The sequence below is a fragment of the Rhinopithecus roxellana genome, chromosome 20, assembly GCF_007565055.1.
Source record: "Rhinopithecus roxellana isolate Shanxi Qingling chromosome 20, ASM756505v1, whole genome shotgun sequence".
Taxonomy (NCBI): Eukaryota; Metazoa; Chordata; class Mammalia; order Primates; family Cercopithecidae; genus Rhinopithecus; species Rhinopithecus roxellana.
The window spans coordinates 4247084-4271385 of NC_044568.1; the positions used below are offsets into that span (position 1 = coordinate 4247084).

General features: G+C 41.9%; 1 pseudogene; it reads right to left on the bottom strand.

The window, feature by feature from the left end:
- Positions 1–212: 212 nt before the first annotated feature.
- The window catches only part of LOC115895269, a 58046-nt pseudogene continuing 33956 nt past the window's right edge, over positions 213–24302 (bottom strand).

Below are 24302 nucleotides of genomic sequence, written 5' to 3' on the forward strand. Positions count from 1 at the left end.
GGATGACCAACAGGGAAGATCATTGAGGACTAGGGAGCGGACATTGCAAAGACCCTGAGACAATGTATATCTTAGTTAGAAATGGGGGGCATGTGCACATTCCCACTCCACCAGATGATCCAGCCGGGAGACGGCTGTGTGTGCTCTGATTCTCTTGTCCTAACAAGTTGGGACACCAAGACCAAAGTGATGGGCTGCAATTGTGACCCTGCTCAACAACCTCCCCTGGAACTGCTTCCAGCATGCTGACAGGCCTCTGCAGAAAGACACCCAGCGAGCTGTTGGGAAGGATTGTGGCACCAGGGTCACAGGGTCTGGGTCACCATCTCCCTGTTAGACCCAGATGCATGAAGCCCCAGCCTCCGTGAGAGGTGAAAGGTGAGCACGGAGGGGAAGCACTGGCAGCTGTGCCCGAGTGTGCGGCAGATGGAGCTCAAAGGCTGCAGGGAGCTGAGGCGAGGACAAACATCTGCTGCTGGCAGCCTTCCTCCCAAACAACAGAAGCTCTGGTGGCTGAGCCTCCAGCTTGGTCTTGATAAATGAGCCATCATCTTAGGTGGGGGCTGGGTGGAGACCCTCTTTCTAAACATGCATGGCCTATCCAGGATGCTAGAAGACCAGAGGACGCAGAGGAAGAACACCTGATCACCCCGTTTGGATTATAAAGGACGATGAAGTACCAGGATTGGTGACAGGACACAGGACCTGCCTGGGATCAGGAATCATCCTTGAGAAGAACCTCTTGGAGCTGGGCAGGGTTTTCCCAGCTGAGCCGGGAGCAGGGAGGCCAGCACTCCCGCAGTCTGGGAATCCACACCGGGGAAGCTTCATTCTGTTATGTGTGGCCTACCACTCCATTACCGCCTCTATATAAAATTACATTCCTGATTAAAATTTTAGTGCCAAACATTTTATATGATTACAGACAGAAAGTCAAAATTTGCATTTAAATAGACATATGAAAAACACTCTGCAGAGGGTAGAACAGCAAAGCAATCTTGAGGAGTCTCTTAAGAGAGGGTGAGGCGCTTGGAAGATTTTTCCATTTCTGTCAACACAGACTCTGACCCTTCCCAAATTCCACTAAAGTGCATGTTGTTCTTGATTCTACGCAGGCATGCAGACTCAATTCTCCAGGCCGAGACTTGCCGGGGCCCAGAGCATTATCATTCATTCATGCATTCAGTAAGTGTGTACTGCCTTGTACACTAGGTTGCATAACAACCCCCAGCAATCCATGGCCTCCCAGAATGTCAGAACGTGGGCTTATTTGGAAATAGGGTCTTTATAGATGTAATTAAGATGAGGTCATATTTAATTAAGATGAGCCCTAAATACAGGGACTGATACTTATTTTCTTCTTCTTCTTTTTCTTTTATTTTGAGATACGGTCTCACTCTGTCACCCAGGCTGGAGGGCAGTTGCATGACCTTGGCTCGCTGCAACCTCCACTTCCTAGGCTTAAGTGATCCTCTAACCTCAGCCTCCAAGTAGCTAGGCCTACAGGCACAGGCCACCACGCTCACCTAATTTTTAATATTTTTTTGTAGGGATGGAGTTTTTCCATGTTGCCCAGGCTGGTCTTGAACTCCTGAGTTCAAAGTGATCCACCTGCCTCAGCCTCCCAAAGTACTGGGATTATATACGTGAGCCACCGAGCCCAGTCTGGGGACCGATACCTTTACAAGAAGAAGGAAGTTTGGAGACACAGAGAAACACAGGGAAGCCTATCCGATGCTCAAGCCAGAGACTGGAGTGACACGTCTCAAAGCTGCGGGCCTCCAGGTTCCTAATGACTACTAGAATCTGAAAGAGGAAAGCAAGAATTCTTCCCTGGGTCCTCTGAAGAATGCACGGCGCTGCTAATACCCTGATTTCAAATTTCCAGGCTCCAGGACTGTGAGAAAATATATTTCTGTAGTTTTAGGCCACTAAGCTTGTGATACTTATTACTGCAATCTAGGAAACTAACACAGGGGTCATGAAACCATTAGTTGGGCCCTAAACCAAGGACTGCTGGTCTCACAAATGGAAGGAAATCTGGACACAGAGATACACATATAGGGGACAGGTGATGTGAACAGACACCAGTGTAAACAGAGGATGGGAGTGAGGCAGCTTTCAGAAACGCAGCTGCAAGCCACAGAATGCCAGGGAATGCTAGCAACTACCAAAAACTGGAAAAGGCAAGGAAGGATTCACCCTTAATGGCTTCAGAGGAATCATGTCTCTGCTAACACCTTGATTTCAGCCTCCCAGGCTCCAGAGCAGTGAGAGAATGCGTATCTGTCTTTTTAAGTCACCTAGTAGTTTGTGATACTTTGCTGGGGCCCTTGCAAAAAGCAACAACAACAAACAAACAAACAAAATCCAACACAACACACCTCCTCACTAAATGCCAGGCTATAGGACGTAAGCGGGAACATAAATGACAAGGCCAATGATCCCAAGGATCTTGGAGTCCAGGGGAAAGACAGAACACTCAAAGAATCACAGATAATCGATATGAAATTTCCACTGGGATAAATGTCATATGAGAGCTCATCATAAAAGAAGAAGAAATCATGGACGGGGGCTTGGTTTGCCCTGAGAAGTCAAGGAATATACCCCTATACAAGTGGTAAATTAGCTCAAATAGGACACTGAGTCATGAAATAAAATGGAGGGGGGAGCTGGAGGCAGTAGGGTGATTCAAAGAGTAATCCAAGTTCACTGGCACCCCTGCTGATCCCCCAAAGCACAGAAAGACATGTGTATAATAGGTCTTTGGTTCCTGGCCAAGAAGGGAGTGTGTTTTTTGCACGTTTACGCAGGGGAAGGGAGAGAGACGGGATAGGGAAATGTCTGTTCATCATGGATACCCTTTGTGCTGAGGTTCTGGAAACCTCTGGATACTCGTTCTCGCTCCGTCCACAAACCAGAGCCAGGTGACCTTGGGTTAATCAACAGTCCGCTGTGAGACGTGCCTCCGGGTTCCCATCTGGATGCTGAACAGGCTGGACGGGCCGGCTTCCAAGGGGGCTGTCCAGCAATCACATGATTCCACACATCACAGAAGCGGTAGAGAATCCACAGGGGTTTTTTCCTAGAGTATTTTCAAATGAGCTGAAAGAGAAACTGCACGGGCTTTGGCATTTTCCTCCTGCCCAGAAACGATCATCTGCCTAAAAATGTTAGAGAAATACAACCAGTTTTCTTCTTTTGGCTTCGTCGTAGGAGGGTTAAAGAAAAAAAAAAAATACTCTAGAGCTGCACCCAAAGTTCCACATGTGCATGACTTTCATTTATAGAATTAGTTTGGCTTTCTTTGTTAAAGATAAATGACACAGGGAAGGTGTTCCCCCCCTCCCCACTCTGGCAAAACAAGGGCCAATAAAAGACATCAGAAAATGACATGGAGAATTCCCTATGAAAGCCACCCATGAAGTTCACAGAAAATACCCTCTTGCAGTTGGTGTTTTGGCAACAGAACCTCAACATTTTGCACCACAAAACACCTCCTCCCCTAAGGAAATGATTTCTGATACTCCCTGTGCACACACTCCCATTAGCCTGCAAATGTTTTAAAGTTGGACCTGGCGAGGTCTCAAGCAGGAAATGTAAAAAAGGAGCAAATAAGCACTCAATGCAGCAATAGCTCAGTGTCTTTGTTCTGCAGACTGTCTTCACACTTCCTCAGGCGAATGGATTTTCAAAACTGCCAGTTGCTAACAGGAATCCCACCTCTTCAGCCTGATAAGATAAATCTTGACAGGCTAAGAAATCTTTATTTCACTCAGAAGTTATTTGTTCCCATCTCATGTTCACAGATTAAGAATAAAAATTGATTTGACTTCAAAGGAAGGCGTTTTATAATTCAGACTGCCTTCAACTCACCCCACCTATGTACGATTACTCAATACCAGCCAGTGGCAATAACAGTCTCTTCGTTCTTATTGCTGAATGGGAAAATGTTACTCGGTCGCTTTGCACAAGAACACTTGGCCAGGATATAAAGTACCGTGGAAAAAGACATTTTCAGCTAGAGCAGTGTCTTCTTGTTCTTACAGACATTACACAGCACTTGTCTTCTCTTTCAAGGTTCAATTATGAAAATTTTCTCTAAAGACACTAGAACACATAATAGATCCAAAAAAAAAAAAAATGTATATATGGCCGAAAATACTGGAGTTCCTTTCTGTTCACAATATCAGTGTGAGAAGAATTCGCTACTTACTTTCTTAGTATGAGAAAATAGAAAGAAATGGATAAAACAGGTATTCAGAAAGTCTATCCATCAGTAAAGGAATTCTTTCTAGCCTATTCAATTGCCTGATCACAAAATGGTACCAAATTGTGTGGTGTAACCCTTATTCCAAAGCGAAAGTTTGTTTCCTGCTTACATGAGCCAATGAATAATTACAAGGCTACACAATGCCCTCCATTCTTGAAATACTTGCCAAGTAGACTACTTGAATAATTTGGGGGCAACTACATAGGCAGAGCGAATGAATCAAGTCTACACTCAGTGTTGAATAAACTAATACAGCAGCCTTAGTTTTCTTGAAAAGGTAAATAGGGCAGATATTATGTTGCTGTGGTTTTCTAACTGACTGACTGTCAAACTGAATATTAAATCTGTATTTATGCCAAGCTGAGCACTATGGAGAATGCAAAGAATCTAAAGATAAATCATCCATTCCTGTTCCTGAAAGTCACATTCAGACAATCAATAGAAACTGAATGAACACCTACTATCTGAAAGACCAAATGGAACCAAAATAACTTCTTAAACAGCACCTGAATGCAGTGAGTACAGAAGTATAATAAAAAAGACATATATTGCTAAATAAGACATGCAGATCACATCCCACACAACCGTCTTCCCACATAATGATCCTTTATCTTCACAATTCTTCCGCTTAACCACTCCTCTCACCCAATCATCCCCTAACCCAAATGCTCTTGCATGAAAACCATTTTTCCATCCAACTATACATCTACCCAATCTCCATTCCACCTGACCATCCTCCTACCCAAAGATCCTTACCAACCATCCTCCCATCTGACTATACTTCAACCCAATCTCCATTCCACCGAACAAACCTCCCACCCAGTGATCCCAACGAACTATCCTTCCATCCAACTATATTCTTCCACCAAATCTCCATTCCATCCAACCATCCTCCTACCCAAAGATCCTAACCAACCATCCTCCCATCCGACTATACTTCCACTCAATCTCAATCTCCATTCTACCCAACAATACTCCTACCCAGTAATCCCAACGAACTATCCTTCCATCCAACTATACTCTTCCACCAAATCTCCATTCCATTCAACCATCCTCCTACCCAAAGATCCTTACCAATCATCCTCTTATCTGACTACACTTCCACCCAATCTCCATTCTACCCAACAATACTCCTACCCAACAATCCTAACCAACTATGCTTCCATCCAACTATACACTTCCACTGAATCTCCATTCCACCCAACCATCCTCCTCCCTGAAGATCCTAACCAACTATCCTTCCATCCAATTATACTCTTTCACCAAATCTCCATTCCATGCAACCATCCTCTTACCAAAAGATACTCACCAACCATCCTCCCACCCAACCATCCTCCTACCCGAAGATCCTTACCAACCATCCTCCCATCCAACTATACTTCCACCCAATCTCCATTCTACCCAACCATCCTCCTACCCAAAGATCCTACCCAACTATCCTCCCATCCGACTATACTTCCACCAAATCTCCATTCCACCCAACCATCCTTCTGCCCCAAAGATCCTAACCAACTATCCTTCCATCCAACTATACTTCCACCCAATCTCCATTCTACCCAGCAACCCTCCTACCCAGTGATCCCAATGAACTATACTTCCATCCAACTATACTCTTCCACTGAATCTCCACTCCACCCAACCATCCTCCTACCCAGTGATCCTAACTAACCATCCTTTCATTCAACCATCGTTTCACCCAACAATCCTATGAATTAATATTAGTATCTAATCTGCACCAGACATCTTCCTAGGCAATGGGGATACAAAGATGACAAAAAATATGAAGTCTCCCTTCTGAAGGATCTCACAGCCTAATAGACAGATAAAAGATAACCAGTAATAATAAGTGATGTCAGATAGGCAGGGAAATTTTATCCTAGATAATATATCGTGTTGGGAAGAACATAATCCTTAGGAAGGATTAACACATTCTTGGCTTTGAAAAGATAATTATATAGACATGTGTATGTGCATGGGTGTATTTTTTCCTCGTTCTACTTATATAGTCTATTTAGAGGGCCCAGAAGCCATCATCACCCAGAACTTCATTTCTAAACACCATTCTCCAAACAAAGGAAGGACTGCTCTGTGGAAAAATGACTGCCTGGCTCTAGGACTGGGGCAAGAAAAGTCAAGATACACCTGGAATATCTTCTGGTGCCAAGGAATAAGGATGTTATTTTTTAAAAAAACTTATGGGTTTATGTCAAAATGATACAGGAGCCAGCTTGGAGGGGTTCCCAGTGAGTACATATGGCACAATTTGAGCATCAAAATAAATAATGAAAGTAACCAATCGTAGTTCACAGAAGAAAACATGAATCCATGACTATAGGCTGAAATGATTCAATGAATATATCTAGAAAAGGAAATAGAACGCCAACCCATACATATAAGTGTGATGGCGTTAGAAAACCCTCATTTGATAGCTGTAATAATCGTAATGGACTCAGACAAGAATCATCAATGAATGGTAAAACTAGTGAATGAAGGATTGACGACAAACCAGTATTTTAAAAGTCTGAAACCAGTCCTCCCACCCCCAAATTACATATTAATTACAGTGAGAAAGTTTTTAGTTGAGATATCTGAGAGACATCATACGATCCAAAGGACCGATGTTAATATTACCAATAATAAACAAACCAATACTATGTGTCTCTTAATATGGTACCCTGGGAAAAACAGGACATTATTATGCCGGGGGTATCTCTGGCTAAAATGCATAGCCCAATTGGAATCATAAGGAAACAGCTGAAAAACCCAAATTGAGGGTCATCTACAAAATAAATAACTGCCCTGTGTTCTTTTTGTTATTTTAATTTTCATTATATTTATATATGGAGGACCCACTGTCTTGTAAAAAATTGTAGCAAAATATACGTTACATAAAACTTACCGTTTTAATCGTTTTAATGTATTCAATTAAGTGGCATTAAGAACATTTGCATTCTTGTGCAACTATTATCAGTACTCTAAAACTTTCTCAACTTCCAAAACTGAAATTCTATACCCATTAAACATCAACTCCCAATTCTATCCTCCCCCTCGTCCCTAGGAACCACTATTTTACTTTCTGTCTCTGTGAATTTGTCTATCCTAGGTACCTCATGTAAGTAGAATCACACAATATTTGTCCTTTTGTGACTGGTTTCTTTCACTTAGCATAACGTTTCAAGGTTTGTCCAAGTTGTAGCATGTGTCAGAATTTCATTTGTTTTTAAAAGACTCATGCTTTTTTGTAGCAGCTAAAACAGCTAAGCTTGCAAAAATGGTTAGTTAAAATCAAAGTGCTCTTCTCAGGTGATGTGGCAATGGGCAGTCCCGGGTGTCTGTTATTTCTGTTTTTCTCTTTTTCTTTTTTTTCTTTTCCTTTTTTTTTTTTTTTTTTTTGAGATGGAGTCTTGTTCTGTCGCCCAGGCTGGAGTTTAGTGGCGTGATCTTGGGTTCACGCCATTCTCCTGCCTCAGCCTCCAGAGTAGCTGGGACTACAGATGCCTACCACCACACCCAGATAATTTTTTGTATTGTTAGTAGAGACAGGTTTTCACCGTGTTAGCCAGGATGGTCTCGATCTCCTGACCGACCTCATGATCCGCCCGCCTCAGCCTCCCAAAGTGCAGGGATTACAGGCATGAGCCACCACACCCGGCCCAGGGTATGTGTTCTTAAAAAATGTCAAGATCATAAAAGACCAAGCAAGACTGTTGCTGTTGCAGATTAAAAGACACTAAAGAGACTTGACAACTAAATGAAATGCATGATAGATTAGATTCTGGACCATGAACAAAACTGCCATCAAGGTCATTTTTGGGACAATTGATGAAATTAGAAAACAAAATGTGGATGGGGTCAGAGGACTATACCAGTGTGTTAAATTTCTTAATTTTGGAATTGTACTGTGGTTAAGTCCTTGTTTTTAGGAACACACTGAAGTATTCAAAGTTAACCAGGCAACATATCTGGAACTGACACAAAGATAGTTAAGAGTATTAAAAATATATGTGTATTTATATACCTAGAAGGTGTAGAAAATGCGTGATATTGAAAAACTTTACATGAGGTGTAGATTGGAGGGTAATTAAAACTTATGAAGGAAAGAGGGTGGGGGAACATGGAAGCAACAAGACACAGATTTTTCCTACCAGCCCTAGAGGACAAGGAAAGATCTCTTCCCTCCTAACAACTTTAGGACTAAAGAGAGGAATTCATATGAACTAGAACTTGTACCTAAAGTAACCATTCTTCTCTCAATGCTAGGAATAATGAGTAGTTGCACTGTTGGGTAGAGATGCTGTGTCTAAAACAAAAGTTCTCAAACAATGCCTCCTTTCTTTCTCCTTCACAATGTTTTTCCATTTTTTATTTTTTTACTAACCCTTTCCGTCTTTACACTATCCGACCCAGCAAGTTCAGCAGAATACATCTAAGGAATAATCCAATCCCTTAAAATTAGGTGAATTTGAAGTGAGCACATCAATTTTGTTTATAAAAAATTAAAATGAGATATTTAAGACACATAAGCAGTATAATATTTAATACAACATGTATCTGCTTCCTATACCCAGGTTAGTAAATATTACCAATAGATTAGGAGGAATCCCTCAGTTATCCCTCACAAACATATATACATATAACACATATATACATGTATATACACATATCTCCCTAAGAAATATACTAATTTGTTTCACATTATTTTCCATATTTTCAATTTTACACAGGCATGTTTTCAATTTTGTGAAACTTATAACATATCCTATTGTTCCTTTTTTCCAATACTAAAATTGTGAGATTCATCCTGGTTTATTTTTCACTGTTCTATAGTATTCCATTGTGTTACTTTACCACAGTCCATCTTTACTTTCTCATTTTGATGACAGACTAAGTTGCTTCTGGGTTTTTCTTCTAACCTTTAAAAGCCATGTTACTACAAACATTGAAACACAGGGCACAGGCTTTTCCTTTCTTATCTATTGATGTGCCTGTCATGTGTACACGTGGACTGGTACGTAGGACTAATTGATAACTTTTTGTTTAATAAACGGTGAATGAACCTATTGCATATGACAACGCCCAAACTGGTAAAATACACATGTACTTTTCCAGGAATTTAAGAGCTAAAGCATAAGGGCATGAGTGGAAGCTCAGATCATAGAGCAGAGGAATTACTGGCAGGGAAGAAATAAAGCAGTTCCATGAATTGAAAGGAGATGTAGATGCAGATGTGCACACTCAGAGAACTGAGAAGGTCTACATTAGGAACGAGCATGATCCGTGTAATCACAGGAAATAAAACCCAAATCAAAGGTGCAGCATTTTGATGTGTGTGGCAGTGGCTAGATCAGAGAACTACTATTTGCTAGCACGCCATCTTCATTATCTGGTTCTGCCCTTGCAGACTGAAGATTCCTGCGGTGTGGGGCAGGCTGAACTTCCAGGGGTGGTCCCAGCACCATTTTTCTGGACAGCCTGGATGAAGAGGGATCCAGCTAGCTGTGAGATATTTTCAATATTTATCATTCAGGGTATATAATACAAGCCTCATATGCATAATCCCTTGAAGATTAAACCTCAGAGAGGAAAAACAGTCAAGGAATGTGAAACTTAAGCTTACAAAGAGAAGAGGAAGGGTACAAAATGACGGAAACAACTTCAGAGAACCTGTGTGAGGGGGCGACCAAGACATGTAAAGAAACTAGGACATTTATGTCCCTCAAATCAAGACACAAATGAATCTTACTTTGTGCTTCTTCTACCTGCCATACTGACATTGGATTGTCCTAAACTACTCTGTGGGCAAAAAGTTAAGTTGGAACAACAAAGGTTTGCGTTTCCAAGTAGGAGTTGAGGAATTTAGGCAACCCCAGAAGATAGGATGGTTTTGTGGTTGAAACATAGTCTTTCTGACTCTTTCAGAACATCTTTGCTTTCTGCTCCTGGCACCATATTCCCTTTTATTTACAATTGCAATCATTCTACCTGTCCAAAAGTTACAATAGAAAACATGCAGGCATTGGTCTCCATGATATGAAAGCAAAACATCCCAGCTGTCTCTCCCATGTTCTTATGTTATTTTTATTTACATATTCACAGTTTTAGCTTTACCTGATTTCAAATGCATAAGAAAATCCAAGAAGGGGCCAGGTGCAATGGCTCACATCTGTAATCCCAACATTTTGGGGGGCCTAGGCGAGCAGATTACGAGGTCAGGAGTTTGAGGCCAGCCTGAACAACATAGTGAAATTCTGTCTCTACTAAAAATACAAAAAATTAGCCGGGCATGGTGAGGCATGCCTGTCATCGCAGCTACTCAGGAGGCTCAGGCAGAAGAATCACTCGAACCCGGGAGGCAGAGGTTGCAGTGAGCCCAGATCACACCATTGCACTCCAGCCCAGGCAACACCGCGAGACTATATCTTAAAAACAAAATGAAACAAACAAACAAAGAAAATCCAAGAAAGGTTAAACCTACAGTGACATAATGCCCTGCTGACAATTCAGTATAGCCCATGTGTGGGTTCCACGTGCTGACATCAAAGTTCCCACCTCATTCATTTTGTCCTAGTTTTATCACCTGCATTGAGGTGGAACTTCGGCTTCCACTTCCAAAGCTCAGGCAGGAGCTACAAGCTGCGGATGTGGGATGAGAAAGAAAACAGTGTGAAGCACCAATGGGCAGCATAGGGAAGACAGGGATTTCAACAAGAAGTATATAATATTGTCAGGTGCACTTTCATGGTGTGGGAAATGCTCCTTGTTAATGGCGACAGACAGTCAGAAGAACACACAGTGGTATGCAATAATGAGACCCAATAGAGAGAGCCACTCTCATCATTTTATGAGACAGAAAAGCACAAGAGTACAGATTCCTGACACTAAAAGACACTGGTGCCTCTTATTGGCTCTGCTTCATGCTCGTCCTGTAACCTGGAGCATGTCATTTCAGCTTACTGTGACTCAGTTGCCTCCTCCGTAAAATTGGGATAATGGTAGCACCTACTCCCTAAGTTTGCTATGAAGATTAAATAAAATTATCTATTTAAAGTGCCTACAGAAGAACCTGGCACATGGTAAGTAGCTATTATTTGTTCATGCTATGACATAAGCATAAGGTCTTAGCCATCCTCACCCCATTGAAGGGTGATGTAGAGAAGATTCAGGTGGTGTCATATTGTGCCTCAGACAACAAATCCATTCTTACCTCCTTCTATTCTGGCTTATTCTACGTTGCTGAACACTCATATCTCTCCACAAAGAAAAATGTAGGGGACATGATGTCTGTAGTACGTGAGAAATGTCAGAAGAATTTTTATTACAATATTCACAATTCTAAATATATAAAATAAGAATGTGGAAGTCTTTATAGTTCAATATCCAAAAGGTATGGTGAGTTTAGAACATTTGTCAAAAGCAAGGGAGAAAGCAAAGAAAGAAAGCATATCTTCCAGATATGCATATTGAGACATATATCTTCCAGCAAGATGCATCTTCCAGAATTTTATTTATACATATAGATGTTCCAGGTATAAATATATATTTTCTAGATATAGACATAGACACACACACACACACACACACACACACACACACACGTAGTATGGCCACCATTCTTGGCTAGAGACCATATGAAAGTCAGGCAAGGAGCCAAAGAAGTTAGAATGTGGCTTCTATTTCTAAAATGTATTGTGGAAAAAAAAATAATACCCATAGAAGGAGGGGAAGGTAAAAACAAGAAAGACCCTCAGCAGCAGTTGAAGTAGTAGCTGCAGCTCCCATTAATCAAAATGCTCTTTCTATTCTAGGTATTGAGTTAAGCACGATCTGTCTAGATCTAGATATCTTTTAATTCTCTCAACAATACAGCAAGTTAGAAATCATTTTTCCATTTTATAGACATGGATACTGAGGATAACTATCTTGACCAAAGGTACTCAAGCTAAAAAGGATATGGTGCTCAAATCTAAATCCAGCTTCCAGTGACTCAAATCCTGTGTTCTTTCCACTATACCACATTGCTTCAAAACATGCCTGGAAGAATTGGTGAAGTGGTCTCATCCTCATGGTCTTACTGCAAAAAAAGATAGCATATGCCAGCACCCCAGTGCCCGACTTCCCCAGAGAAAGAGAGTTGAAGAGCAAAAGATGTACCTATTAAGAATTTAAATGTATGTACATGTATGTATCCATCCACCTACCCATCCACCCATCCATCCACCCACCCATCCATTCACCCATCCACCCATCCATTCACCCATCCATCCATCCATCCATCTACCCATCCATTCATCCATCACTCATCCATCCACCTATCCACTCATCTGCCCATCCATCCATCCATCCATCCATCCATCCATCCATCCACCCATCTATCCAACCATCTACCCATCTACCCATCCACCCATCCATCCACTCATCTATCCACCCATCCATTCACCCATCTATTCATCCATCCACCTATCCACCCATCCATATGTCCCTCTATCCATCCATCTACCCATCTATCCATCCATCTACCCATCCATCTATTTTAAGAAGAGAGGGCCCTACCAGACAGATTCATAGCTGTTATTCTGACAGCACTCCCAGATTGTTAAGAGGAAAGCTAATTTTATCTAAACCTTTTTTTTAAGGGTGAATTCCATTTTGGGCTCATCAGTTTTGATGACTGTGCCTTTGCCAAGACCTCTCCTTGTGAGATGTTACAAGTAAGGGAGGTACCCTCCCACACATACTGTCACACGCCCATATTGATATTTCTCATCACAGTTTTGAACAGAAGTACGGTGCTCTGAACTGAGTGAATATCATAAAAGGACTACACCCCCTGCCCCTTGCCAAGTCTAGGATGGGAATTTCCCCCACTCTGAGATTCCCTTTGTCTTCTGTTATTCTCTCCCAAGTCAGCCAACCAGGCAGAGGGAAACAAAAGGTCAACTTTTTCACCCACAAGATATTTCTTACAATGTTCTCTGATATCTCTGGGGTTTAAATGTGTAATTCAGGGTGAGAAATTACACAGAAAGATGTTTCCCTTTCAGATATTAGACAAAACACATCACATTTGAAACTAAAGAACTAGATGGACCGCATAGATCCTCCATAAGACCATATGTCTCCATCAACATGAAAGTGTATGTACACACATGCCTGCACACACGCACATGTGTTCACACACACGCTGGGGAAAAATGACCAGCTGAAAGGTCCCACTCAGGGACCAACAGACAAAAGATGGGGTCGGCTTAAAAAAGAAGCTTCCTTGGAGTTATACTCTCCTTGGCAAGGTGGGTGTTAAAAATAATAATGCTGAGGTTGCACTAAATGTCTTTAATGTTGGATGGGAAGATTAGAAAGAAAGAGAGAAAGAGGAAGAGAAGAGGAAATGAGGGAAGAAGAGAGGGAAAAGGCAAGATAAAATATAAGAAAATTTTTCACTTTGGCAAACCAAATAACCAGCTTTAATCAGGTAAAGGGCTTTATACTGTGTGGAGAAAACACTTTTGAATTCTGCCAGCATCTTAGAAGCATGCAATTTGAAAAAGGTCCTATTTTTCCTGGCTTGCAAAGGAGAGTTGGACTTCTCAGTACAGCAGGGAACAGACGTTGTGGCATAAGGATCCAAGAGGGGTAGGCTAAACCTTTCTTCCCCTTCCAATGGCTTTGTGCCATTGTTCAAATGCAAAATACAGGCCACTATTCCATTGAAAACACAGAGAAGGCTTCTTGGAGGAATAAGCTTATTTGAACTACATTCATGTCTTTCCAATTTTTTTTATATTTGCTTTTTATTGTACTATATGATTGCATACTTATATTCAGATACTTCACCTATGTAGACCTAGTTTCATTTAATAAAACATCTCTTTCATTTCCTAGGCCAAAAATATCACAGAATCAGACAGACTTCATTAAAAAGTAACAAGAGGGTCTGATTTTACATGGACAATTATTAGTTCTGTCACTGGGTGTCAGCGAACAGAGCGATTGATTTCTATGTGCAATTCGTTTCTCCTGTTAGCCTTTTAGCTAAGCCCCAGAGTGTTTTTCTATTTAATCTTCGGAAACTTTAAAAAATTGTATTTAGTCTCCAAACTGTCTGTTGTTGTGCTGTTGCTGCTGTTCCCTTCAAAAATGTGACACTCTTTCTTGCCAGAAACAACCTCAATTCGACTCTATTTAAACCGGCAGAAGTGCAAAATTTAGGCAATTCCAAAGAATGAAATTATTTAAACAAATAAGTAAACTGATCCACCCTAAAACATCTCGAGATCAGTCTCCAGTCCCTTTGACAGTTATTTCTGTCTCATTCTGTGCATCACTGGTCAACTTTGCATGAAAGATTTAGGGTTTTGTGCCTATTCTGTTTAAATATCTGAATTTATTTTTCCCTCGACCCTTTGTTTATGCCATTAAACCATACCTTGGGATGAAATGCCACTAAGTTGTACAACAGATGCTTTATTAAAGTTTATTACACAATGGAAGGCCACATTATAGAAAAAAGTCTTCAAAAATAGGATGAAGTTGACAGTTTCTACATTTTCAATATAAATAAAAAATGCGTTTGAAGCCAATTGAGCTACTTAATGAGGCGGAGACAACTCTAGATTCCTTTAAAGTTAAAAAATGATTCTTCTGGTAGAATTTAGAGTTTGCATTCGATCACTTCATATTGAGAGAAAAACTGTGCACGCCTGCCTTGAAGACCCAAGTGATCATGCTGGCTTCAGCCCAAGGGAGGCGGTTCCCAGGTGGCAAGCTGTACAGCCTTTTAGCCTTGCTCACGTATCACACACTTAGAAGGGGGATCAAGCAACATTCTAGAGACAACTACCTGATTTAGCCTCCATCGCCTACTTATACCTCGACCTTCCTTCCTCAAATTCGAGGGTGAAGGTCAATGAAGTTGCACTGCCAGTGTGATGTTTGGCTAACACGGCAACATTCAATAAAAAACAAACCATCCATTTCCCCACAGGCCACTGCACAGGCATCAATAACAGGAACGTGTGATTACCAATGACCCAAGCTGGACCATAACCAGTCACCTTCTGGTTAAAGCCATCAGTATTCTAGTATCAATCTATGAAGCCATCCATTTACTCTGCCCTCTACCTTAACGTAATCTAATTTGCACGTTGTAACAGAAAGCTGCTGTCAGAGAGCATCAGGTAAACTTAATTTCATATGCCCTGGCACACAAATGTGTGAGCCAGTGCCAACAGATGACATATGAGCAGGTGGTCTCATATTGGACAGATTTAGCACCTTGCCTAAGCCTCGGAACCCCTGACCATGTATTATTTATGTACATTCAATTTCATGAAAATTTCCAAAGCATTTGGGAAACAGGTCTAAGTATCGTGGAATTTGTAAGATGTTTGCCTTTGGTTACCAGTTTACTCCTGAAAAATTAGGCAAAAGAAGGTAAGGCGTACTTAGAGGAAGGATGGGCACTAGAGTTTCACAAATAGATGTGATATATATCAATTACATCAAATTTTAGTTTTTTTTTTTTTTTTTTTTTAGGCAGAGTCTCACTCTGTCGCCTGGGCTGGAGTGCAGTGGTGCAATCTCGTCTCACCGCAACCTCTTATGTTCAAGCGATTCTCCTGCCTCAGCCTCCAGAGTAGCTGGGATTACAGGCGCCCGCCACTACTCCCAGCGAATTTTCTGTATTTTTAGTAGAGACGGGGTTTCACCATGTTGGCCAGACCAGCCTCGAACTCCTGACCTCGGGATTCACCCACCTCAGCCTCCCAAAGTGCTTGGATTACAGCCGTGAGCGACTTGCAGCCAGCCAAATTTTAGTAATTTAATTTTTTTTTGATCCTGTATTTGTTTTCCTCTCCGAGCACTCCTCCAGCCCAGTGGTTCTCAATTTTGGCTGTGGATAAGAAACACCTGGGGAAATCTTTAAAATACTCTGACGCCTGTGCCCTCATCCCAGACATTCTGATTCAATTGGTATAAAGATAGGGTAGGGGGTTTGTAAAGCTCTCCAGGTAACACTAAGTAGCCAGCTTTAAGAATGACTGACCATGATTTTTTTTTTTTTTTTTTTTTTTTTTTGAGACGGAGTCTCACTGGGTCACCCAGGCTGGAGTGCAGTGGCATGATCTTGTTTCACTGCAATCTCCACCTCCTGGGTTCAAGCGATTCTTCTGCCTCAGCCTCCCGAGAAGCTGGGACTATAGGTGTGAGCCACCATGCCAAGCTAATTTTTGTACTTTTAGTAGACACGCGGTGTCACCATATTGGCCAGCAATTCTCAAACTCTGACCTTGTGATCCACCTGCCTTGGCCTCCCAAAGTCCTAGGATTACAGGTGTGAGCCACCGAGCCTGGCCCGGCCATGGTTTTTTCTCAGCACCCTCTCAATCTTGTTCTTGGTGTCTAAAGTTCTTCTCTACACCTTTTCCCCAAATTTGCCCTACTGAGCAGTACTTCAAGCATCAGAATCTTTCCGCTGTACTTTTCTTCTCCTCGACACTGGGTCCCATTCCTTTTGAACCTGTTTCAGTGATTGAGATACACAACCTGATAACATGACATGTGTTACTTTGCCCATATTACATACTTTTAATGTATTAGAAAGTGGCAATGCATTGCTGAGAGGAGTGGCTCAAGATTAAACTTTTACACAACGAGGATGAATGGCAATGGCTTGGCTTGGTCATTTCAGAGTCTCTTCAAATGCAAAAACTACCTGCCTAAAAATAAATAAAATAAAAAGATGTGAAAAGACCCCCCCCCGAAGCAAAGATAACGGTCTTTGGGTCAAACAATGTAAAGAAACTAAGTCTCCAAAATTTCAGACTACACACTGCACAATTGTAGGGGGCACCATTCACACTGATAACTATGTAAAAGCAGACATAGAGCTCTGTGGCACATGGCCCCATCCTTAGTCATCTGAGAAAAACAAATGAATAGCTTCTTAACACTTGAGCATACATTCCGCAAAACATATGATGGGTCAGTGCATTTCTGTGATGATTATTTCAGATAATTCTGAAATGGCATGATCTACTTGACAAAGGGTTTGTCAAGTAATAGATGGTCCATCTTTCACCAGAGTGTTACAGCTCCATAATAATACTGGATGAGACTGAGTGGCATTGCCATTTCTATAAAACAGAGGAGTAGAGACTTTCAAGACTGTGTAAATGTCAACTATAATAAAAACCTGAGGTGTAAGCTGTAAATCCATCTATCACTTGGACATTTTTTTTTCCAAATATAGTGTGGACAATCTGTTTCAGAATGTTAAAATCATCTCAATAAATTTGACAAGAAACTTTTGGTCCCAGCAGTGCAAGTATAATAGTATTAAATATATGGCCAATAACAGTCCAAGTTTTTCTTCCCAGAATTTTGGCACATCACGATCCTTCATGGACAAGTCTCCAGGCGGGTTCATACTGGGAAAAAAAAAAAACTACAAAGAAATATTACACAATGATGTAAAAGTACAAGAAACTTGTTTGCTGCTTCTTCCTTTTTTCATTACAAGGTACAGGCTGAAATCTGTATGTTATATTTTTTAATTGAAAATAAGAACAGATGTATACTGGAAATAGTTCATAAAGCCAAGGAAATGAACTAAATGGAATGCTGCTCAGAGTTAATAATTCACATAATCACAACCAGCATGTTGAAAATAAGCAAAATTGTTCCTCAGGTTCTGTAATCACTACATTCTCTAATTAACAATTAAAAGAATGGTGTTTTTGAAATCATGGAGGACATAGATCACATCCCATTAATTTAATGATCTAATATCCCAATGTTAATTTTAGGCACTGGATGAAACTTTATAATTTCTATAAATACTATTAAGTTGTTTCAAGAGCATTTTTTTTTAATATCACCAAAGTTTTTTTGACTTAGATAATGCCAGGCCACACACACAGTAAGTCGGCTGTGTATAAGTATAAGGCTGGTTTATATACACACCTGATCCCTTTGTGGAAGACAGTAGATGCTGGCGAGGTTGGTAGAGTGACTTACTTGCAGAAACATCCAGCAATAGGAATAAAGCATTGCAGGACGTGACGGTGTGATGTTTTCTGGTTTAAGTGATTTTTCCTGTATCCTTACACTGGTGGCAAAGCAACAGTTAATACAAGCACGTGGCTACCAAAAGAATTAACATTTTTGGAAGAGTGTCTTTCATTCTGAGAATGTACTCCCACCCTGAGACAAGTCACTGCAAATCCTCCTATCAGGTGGCTGAAAGTCTCCACCTTCACCAAGTAATGAAGACTGCCAACAGTCAAAAGATCCTTTTTAGGCCAGGTGCAGTGGCTCACACCTGTAATTCCAGCACTTTGGGGGCTGAGGCAGGAGGATCACTTGAGGTCAGGAGTTCAAGACCAGCCTGGCCAATTTGGTGAAACACCGTCTCTACTAAAAATACAAACAATTAGCAGGACCTGGGGATACACACCTGTCATCTCAGCTACTCAGGAGGCAGAGGCAGGAGGATCACTTGGACCTGGGAGGCAGAGGTTGCAGTGAGCTGAGATCGCGCCACTGCCCTCCAACCTGGATGACAGAGCTAGACTCCATCTCAACAACAACAACAACAACAACAAAAGACCCTTTCAGCAACAAGCTGAGCATTTGTTATTAGGGATTAATTCCTTAGAGCCAGGTTTTGGAGGGAACTCAAACCAAACCAGCTACCTTCTACAGGCACCGACAGAGCAATGGGATAAACAAGCCAGAAAACAGACTCCAGTATCTCAGCTTTGCTACCCTTCATGTTTCAAACTCAATATGTCCCTCAGGCAATAAATCTTCTTCAAACAGCACTTTCTTCCCTCTCTCCCCTCTCTCCCTAAAAACAGAGAGATAAAAGATATTTTAAACCACTCTTCTCTAGGTTCGGAAACAGAAGCAAAGGAGCATATCCGTCAGCAGAGAAGCTCTGGACTCCGTAAACCCTGTTCTGAATCCCAACTTCACCTCTTACTAGCCTTGCAAGCTTGGAAAGTCATTTAACCTCTCTGACATGAGGGTAAGTGAAATGAATAATAGTATCTACTGCCTGCTGTTGGGAGGATTAGACATAATCACCTTAAGCACTCTGTAAAGAATCTGGCTCATAGCAATTGCTCAATAAATGAAATCTATTCAAATCGTTAATAACAAAAAAACGAGACTCGTCAGCTTGATCCTTATCTATGGGATTAATTAGTGAATTATTAATCCAAACAAAATTTAAGCCCTCTCAATGACTGGAAGCTGGCAACTTCTAATCTTTTTCTAAGATGAGACAAGGCCTGACAATGGCTCTCCGCCTTGTCACATCAAGAGAAGGTAAAATGTGAAATGTTACTACTTGACATATTAAAGTATACATAATTGATTTTGGAGGGGGGGTAATATGTATTAGAAAATTACATGATGCCAGAAACTGTTAAAAGTCCCTTGTATGGGTTGATACATTTAATTTTTGCACAGTCTCATGAAGTAGGTGTCAGTATTTCCTGGATCTGCACGTTAGGAAGCTGAGGTTTATAGAGGTTAAATGACTTCCGCAAAGCCACACAGCTGGAGGGTACATCCAGGCAGCCTCAGAGCCTCTCTTCACCTTTACACTCTCAAAGGATTCTGAAAGTTTATGAAGCTGAAACTTCAGGTTGCTTTGACACAACCATTGAAATTTCCAAAGGTCTTTGACCCCATTAATTTCTTTTCTTTTCTTTTTTTTTTTTTTTTTTTTTTTTTTTTCTGTTTTGAGATGGAGTCCTGCTCTGTCACCCAGGCTGGAGTGCAGTGGCACGATCTCATCTCAAGCTCACTGAAGCCTCCACCTCCATGGTTCAAGCAATTCTCCTGCCTCAGCCTCCCGAGTAGTTGGGATTACAGGCACCCACCACCATGCCTGGCTAATTTTTGTAATTTTAGTAGAGACAGGGTGTTTCACCATCTTGGCCAGGCTGGTCTTGAACTCCTGACCTCAAGTGATCCACCCGCCTCGGACTCCCAAAGTGCTGGGATTACAGGCATGAGACACTGCGCCTGGCTGCCCCATTAATTTCAGTCCAAATTTGTGTCCAGCTCTCAGTGCAGAACTCAGAAAGCAGGAAGCAAAAGAGAGAGAGAGAGAGCACGCAAGAGGAAATGAGAGAGAGAGAGAGCTTCTGCAGACGACCTCCACCTAGAAAAAAAGCTAGAAACTCTCAACAGCTCTTTCCAACTCCCTTATCCTTGGAACAGAAACCCCCAGGTCAATAATACTCTCCTTACCCTCACCAATCAGCTGGGTGTTTCTGAGGAGCCTGGGGAATAAGGAAAATTGAATGGGGAGAAGCACAGGATTTCTGCCCCAACTGTGAGCTGAATTAACCACGGACTTCTCCATCATCTGGCTCCCCAGTCTCTCCCTCGACCTCGCCACCCCCACATGCACCATTTTTCTTCTCTGTTTATTTGCTCAGGGACCCAGAGTCTAGCACGAAGGCTCATTTTTCCCCAGTGTGTTGTACAATGGCGTGCGAAACAGCCAGATATTTGCCTGTGGCAGCAGCTGAGTGCCATTGGAAGCAAACTAAAATAAAATCCGCAAGCAGGGCAGGAGGGGAGGGACTGGGGAGAGTGAGCGCTGCTACCCTTGGCTGAATACTACTCCAAATAGAGGTCCCCAGGTGCAGAACAGCCGAATCACAGTTCAGTCTTGGCTCAGGGCATGGGGAAGGGGGAATCCATTACTGGGCTGCTGGAGGAGTGATTGCCTGTGGCTTTTAGTTTCCTTTCATAGACTTATTTCATTTTTAGAACGCTTTTGGATTTACGGAAAAAATTGCAGAGAGAGTACAGAGAGTTCTCACATACCCACACTCACTTTCCCTATTATTAACATCTTTGATTAGAAGGGGACATCTGTCAGATTAATAAACTGATATTGACACCTTATTATTAACTAAAGTCTGCACTTGGAATGATTCCCTTGTTTTTCACCTAATGTCCTTTTCCTGTTCCAGGATTCCATCCAGGACACCACGGTAATGGTATCTTTACTTGCCATGTCTCCCTACACTCCTCTTGGCTGCAGCTATTTCACAGTTTTTCTTTATTTTTGAAGACCTTGACAGTTGTGAGATGTACCGCTCAGGTACTTTACAGAATGTCTCCCAATTTGGATTGATCTGATGTTTATTTCCTCATAATCAGACTGGAATTATAGGTTTGGGGAGGAAAACCACAGAGGGAAAATGGCATTTTTCTCCCAATATATTAATAGTTTTTTAAGACAAGTTCTCGCTCTGTTGCCCAGGCTGGAGTGCTGTGGTACAATCATAGCTCACGGCAGCCTCAATCTCCTGGGGTTAAGTCATCAAGGGTACCAACAATTAATGTGACATGCTGGCTGATGTGACCCTGATCTGTTGGCTGAGGATGTTTTTGGCAGGTTTTTGCCCTGCAACATTGTTCCCTTTCCTTCCCTTCTCCATGCTGTACTCTCTGGAAGAAAGCCACCATGTAAAACCAGTGCTTAAAGATGGAGAATCATGCTCTACCTCTTCAAGGATGAAGGCTGTACATACATTATCTGGGATTTTTCCACACAGGAGATTTGTTTCTCTACTTTCATGTATTAATTTATCCGTGCATTTATTTCTATCACTACAGACTCATGAATATTTATTTTAAAACTATGGGTCATAATCTAATGCTACTTTCTTCTGCTGTTCAAACTGCTTCAGCTTTGGCCATTAGGAGTTCTTTAAGGTTGGCCCATGTGTTTCCTTGACCTACACACATTTTGTTTTGTGAAAACTCCTTTACTTTTTGGAAATAGAAGTTGTTCCTGATCACTTTGTATGTATCAACTCCCAGTTGAAAGAATATAGAATATGAATGGCGAATATTAAAAAGTCAGGAAACAACAGATGCTGGAGAGGATGTGAAGAAATAGGAACGCTTTTACACTGTTGGTGGGAGTGTGAATTAGTTCAACCATTGTGGAAGACAGTGTGGTGATTCCTCAAGGATCTAGAACTAGAAATACCATTTGACCCAGTAATCCCATTTACTGGGTATACACTTAAAGGTTTATAAATCATTGCACTATAAAGACACATGCACACGTATGTTTATTGACGCACTATTCACAATAGCAAAAACTTGGAACCAACCCAAATGTCCATCAATAATAGACTGGGTAAAGAAAATGGGGCACATATACACTATGGAATACTATGCAGCCATAAAAAAGGATGAGTTTGTGTCCATTGCAGGGACATGCATGAAGCTGGAAACCACCATTCTCAGCAAACTTTCACAACAGAAAGTCAAACACTGTATGTTCTCACTCATAAGTGGGAGCTGAACAATGAGAACACATGGACATAGGGAGGGGAACATCACACACCGGGGCCTGTTGGGGGGTGGGAGGCTAGTGGAAGGATAACATTAGAAGAAATACCTAATGTAGGTGATGGGTTGATGAGTGCAGCAAACCACCATGGCACATGTATACCTATGTAACAAAACTGCATGTTCTGCACATGTACCCCAGAACTTAAAGTATAATAATTTAAAAAAAGAATATAGAATATATATCTGTAATTAGCTATAGCTCGAAGGGGTCATTGGAGAATGGTCTTAGAAACCAAGACATGGATGCTAAGTGTGTTTGTTGCTACTGGGAAGTCAGGGCTCCTATGTTCTCTGGGCTGTCAGAGGAAGAAAACCCGTACTAACCTGCAACTATCCTATGGCTTTTTAGGACGAACATCTGCAGAGCACTTGGGATTCCTTATGTGAACAATGCTATATCAATATGATGGTAACCTCAGGACTCCCAGTTTATTTATTCATTTATTGATCATTCATTCACTGATTGTTTCAGTAAATGAGCATCTTCTATTAATAAGTGCCATGCATTTTTGTTAAACACTGAAGATGCATCACCAGACTACAGACACAAGTGGGTTTGAACATTAGTGAGACAGCGGAAGGATAAATATTCCAGGTACAGGAACAGCCTGTACAAAAACTCTGTGATGGACGGAAGCAAAATACTTTCAAGGGAACGAAAGACTTGTGCAGCTAGTATGCAGGTAAGAGGAGGAAACAGAGGGGAAGCCAGGAGAAGAGGACAGGGGCCTGCGAGGTCATAGGAAGGAGTTTGGTCCTGCTCTTGGAAAAGATGTTTCATCTTGAGCCTCCGAAGCTATCGGTCAGGGACATCAACCTGATCAAGTCTGCATTTTGGAATACTGGTTTCGCCGCTGTGTGGAGAAGAGACTGGTGCAGACTCAGAGTGGAAGTGGAGAGGTGATGAGTGGTCAGAGAAAGAAATGAAGGTAGGGTGGAGAGTAGGCTGGTCCTACTGCAGACTAGTGATGGATGGAGAGCAACAGAAGCCAAAAGCTCTCTGAAACATGTTTCAGAAAACTGTTGGTATGTTTATGTGTGTGTGTGTGTGTGCGTGTGTGTGTGTGTGTTGACCCAGGGTCTTGCTCTGTCACACGGGCTCGAGTGTACTAGTACGATCTCGGCTCACTGCAATCTCCACCTCCTGGGTTCAAGCGATCTTCCCACCTCAGCCTCCCCAGGAGCTGGGACTACAGACGCATGCAACCAGACCTGGCTAATTTTTGTATTTTTGGTAGATACAGGATCTCACTATGTTGGTCAGGCTGGTCTTGAACTCCTGACCTCAGGTGATCCACAGGCCTTGGCCTCCCAAAATGCTGGGATTATAGGAGTGAACTGTTTATGTGTTTATGCTTCTAGAAAAGGAGACTAAAGGAGAGAAAAAAAGAAGACATGAGGCCGGGTGCGGTGGCTCAAGCCTGTAATCCCAGCACTTTGGGAGGCCGAGACGGGCGGATCACGAGATCAGGAGATCGAGACCTGGCTAACCCGGTGAAACCCCGTCTCTACTAAAAAAAATACAAAAAACTAGCCGGGCGAGGTGGCGGGCACCTGTAGTCCCAGCTACTCCGGAGGCTGAGGCAGGAGAATGGCGTGAACCCGGGAGGCAGAGCTTGCAGTGAGCTGGCAT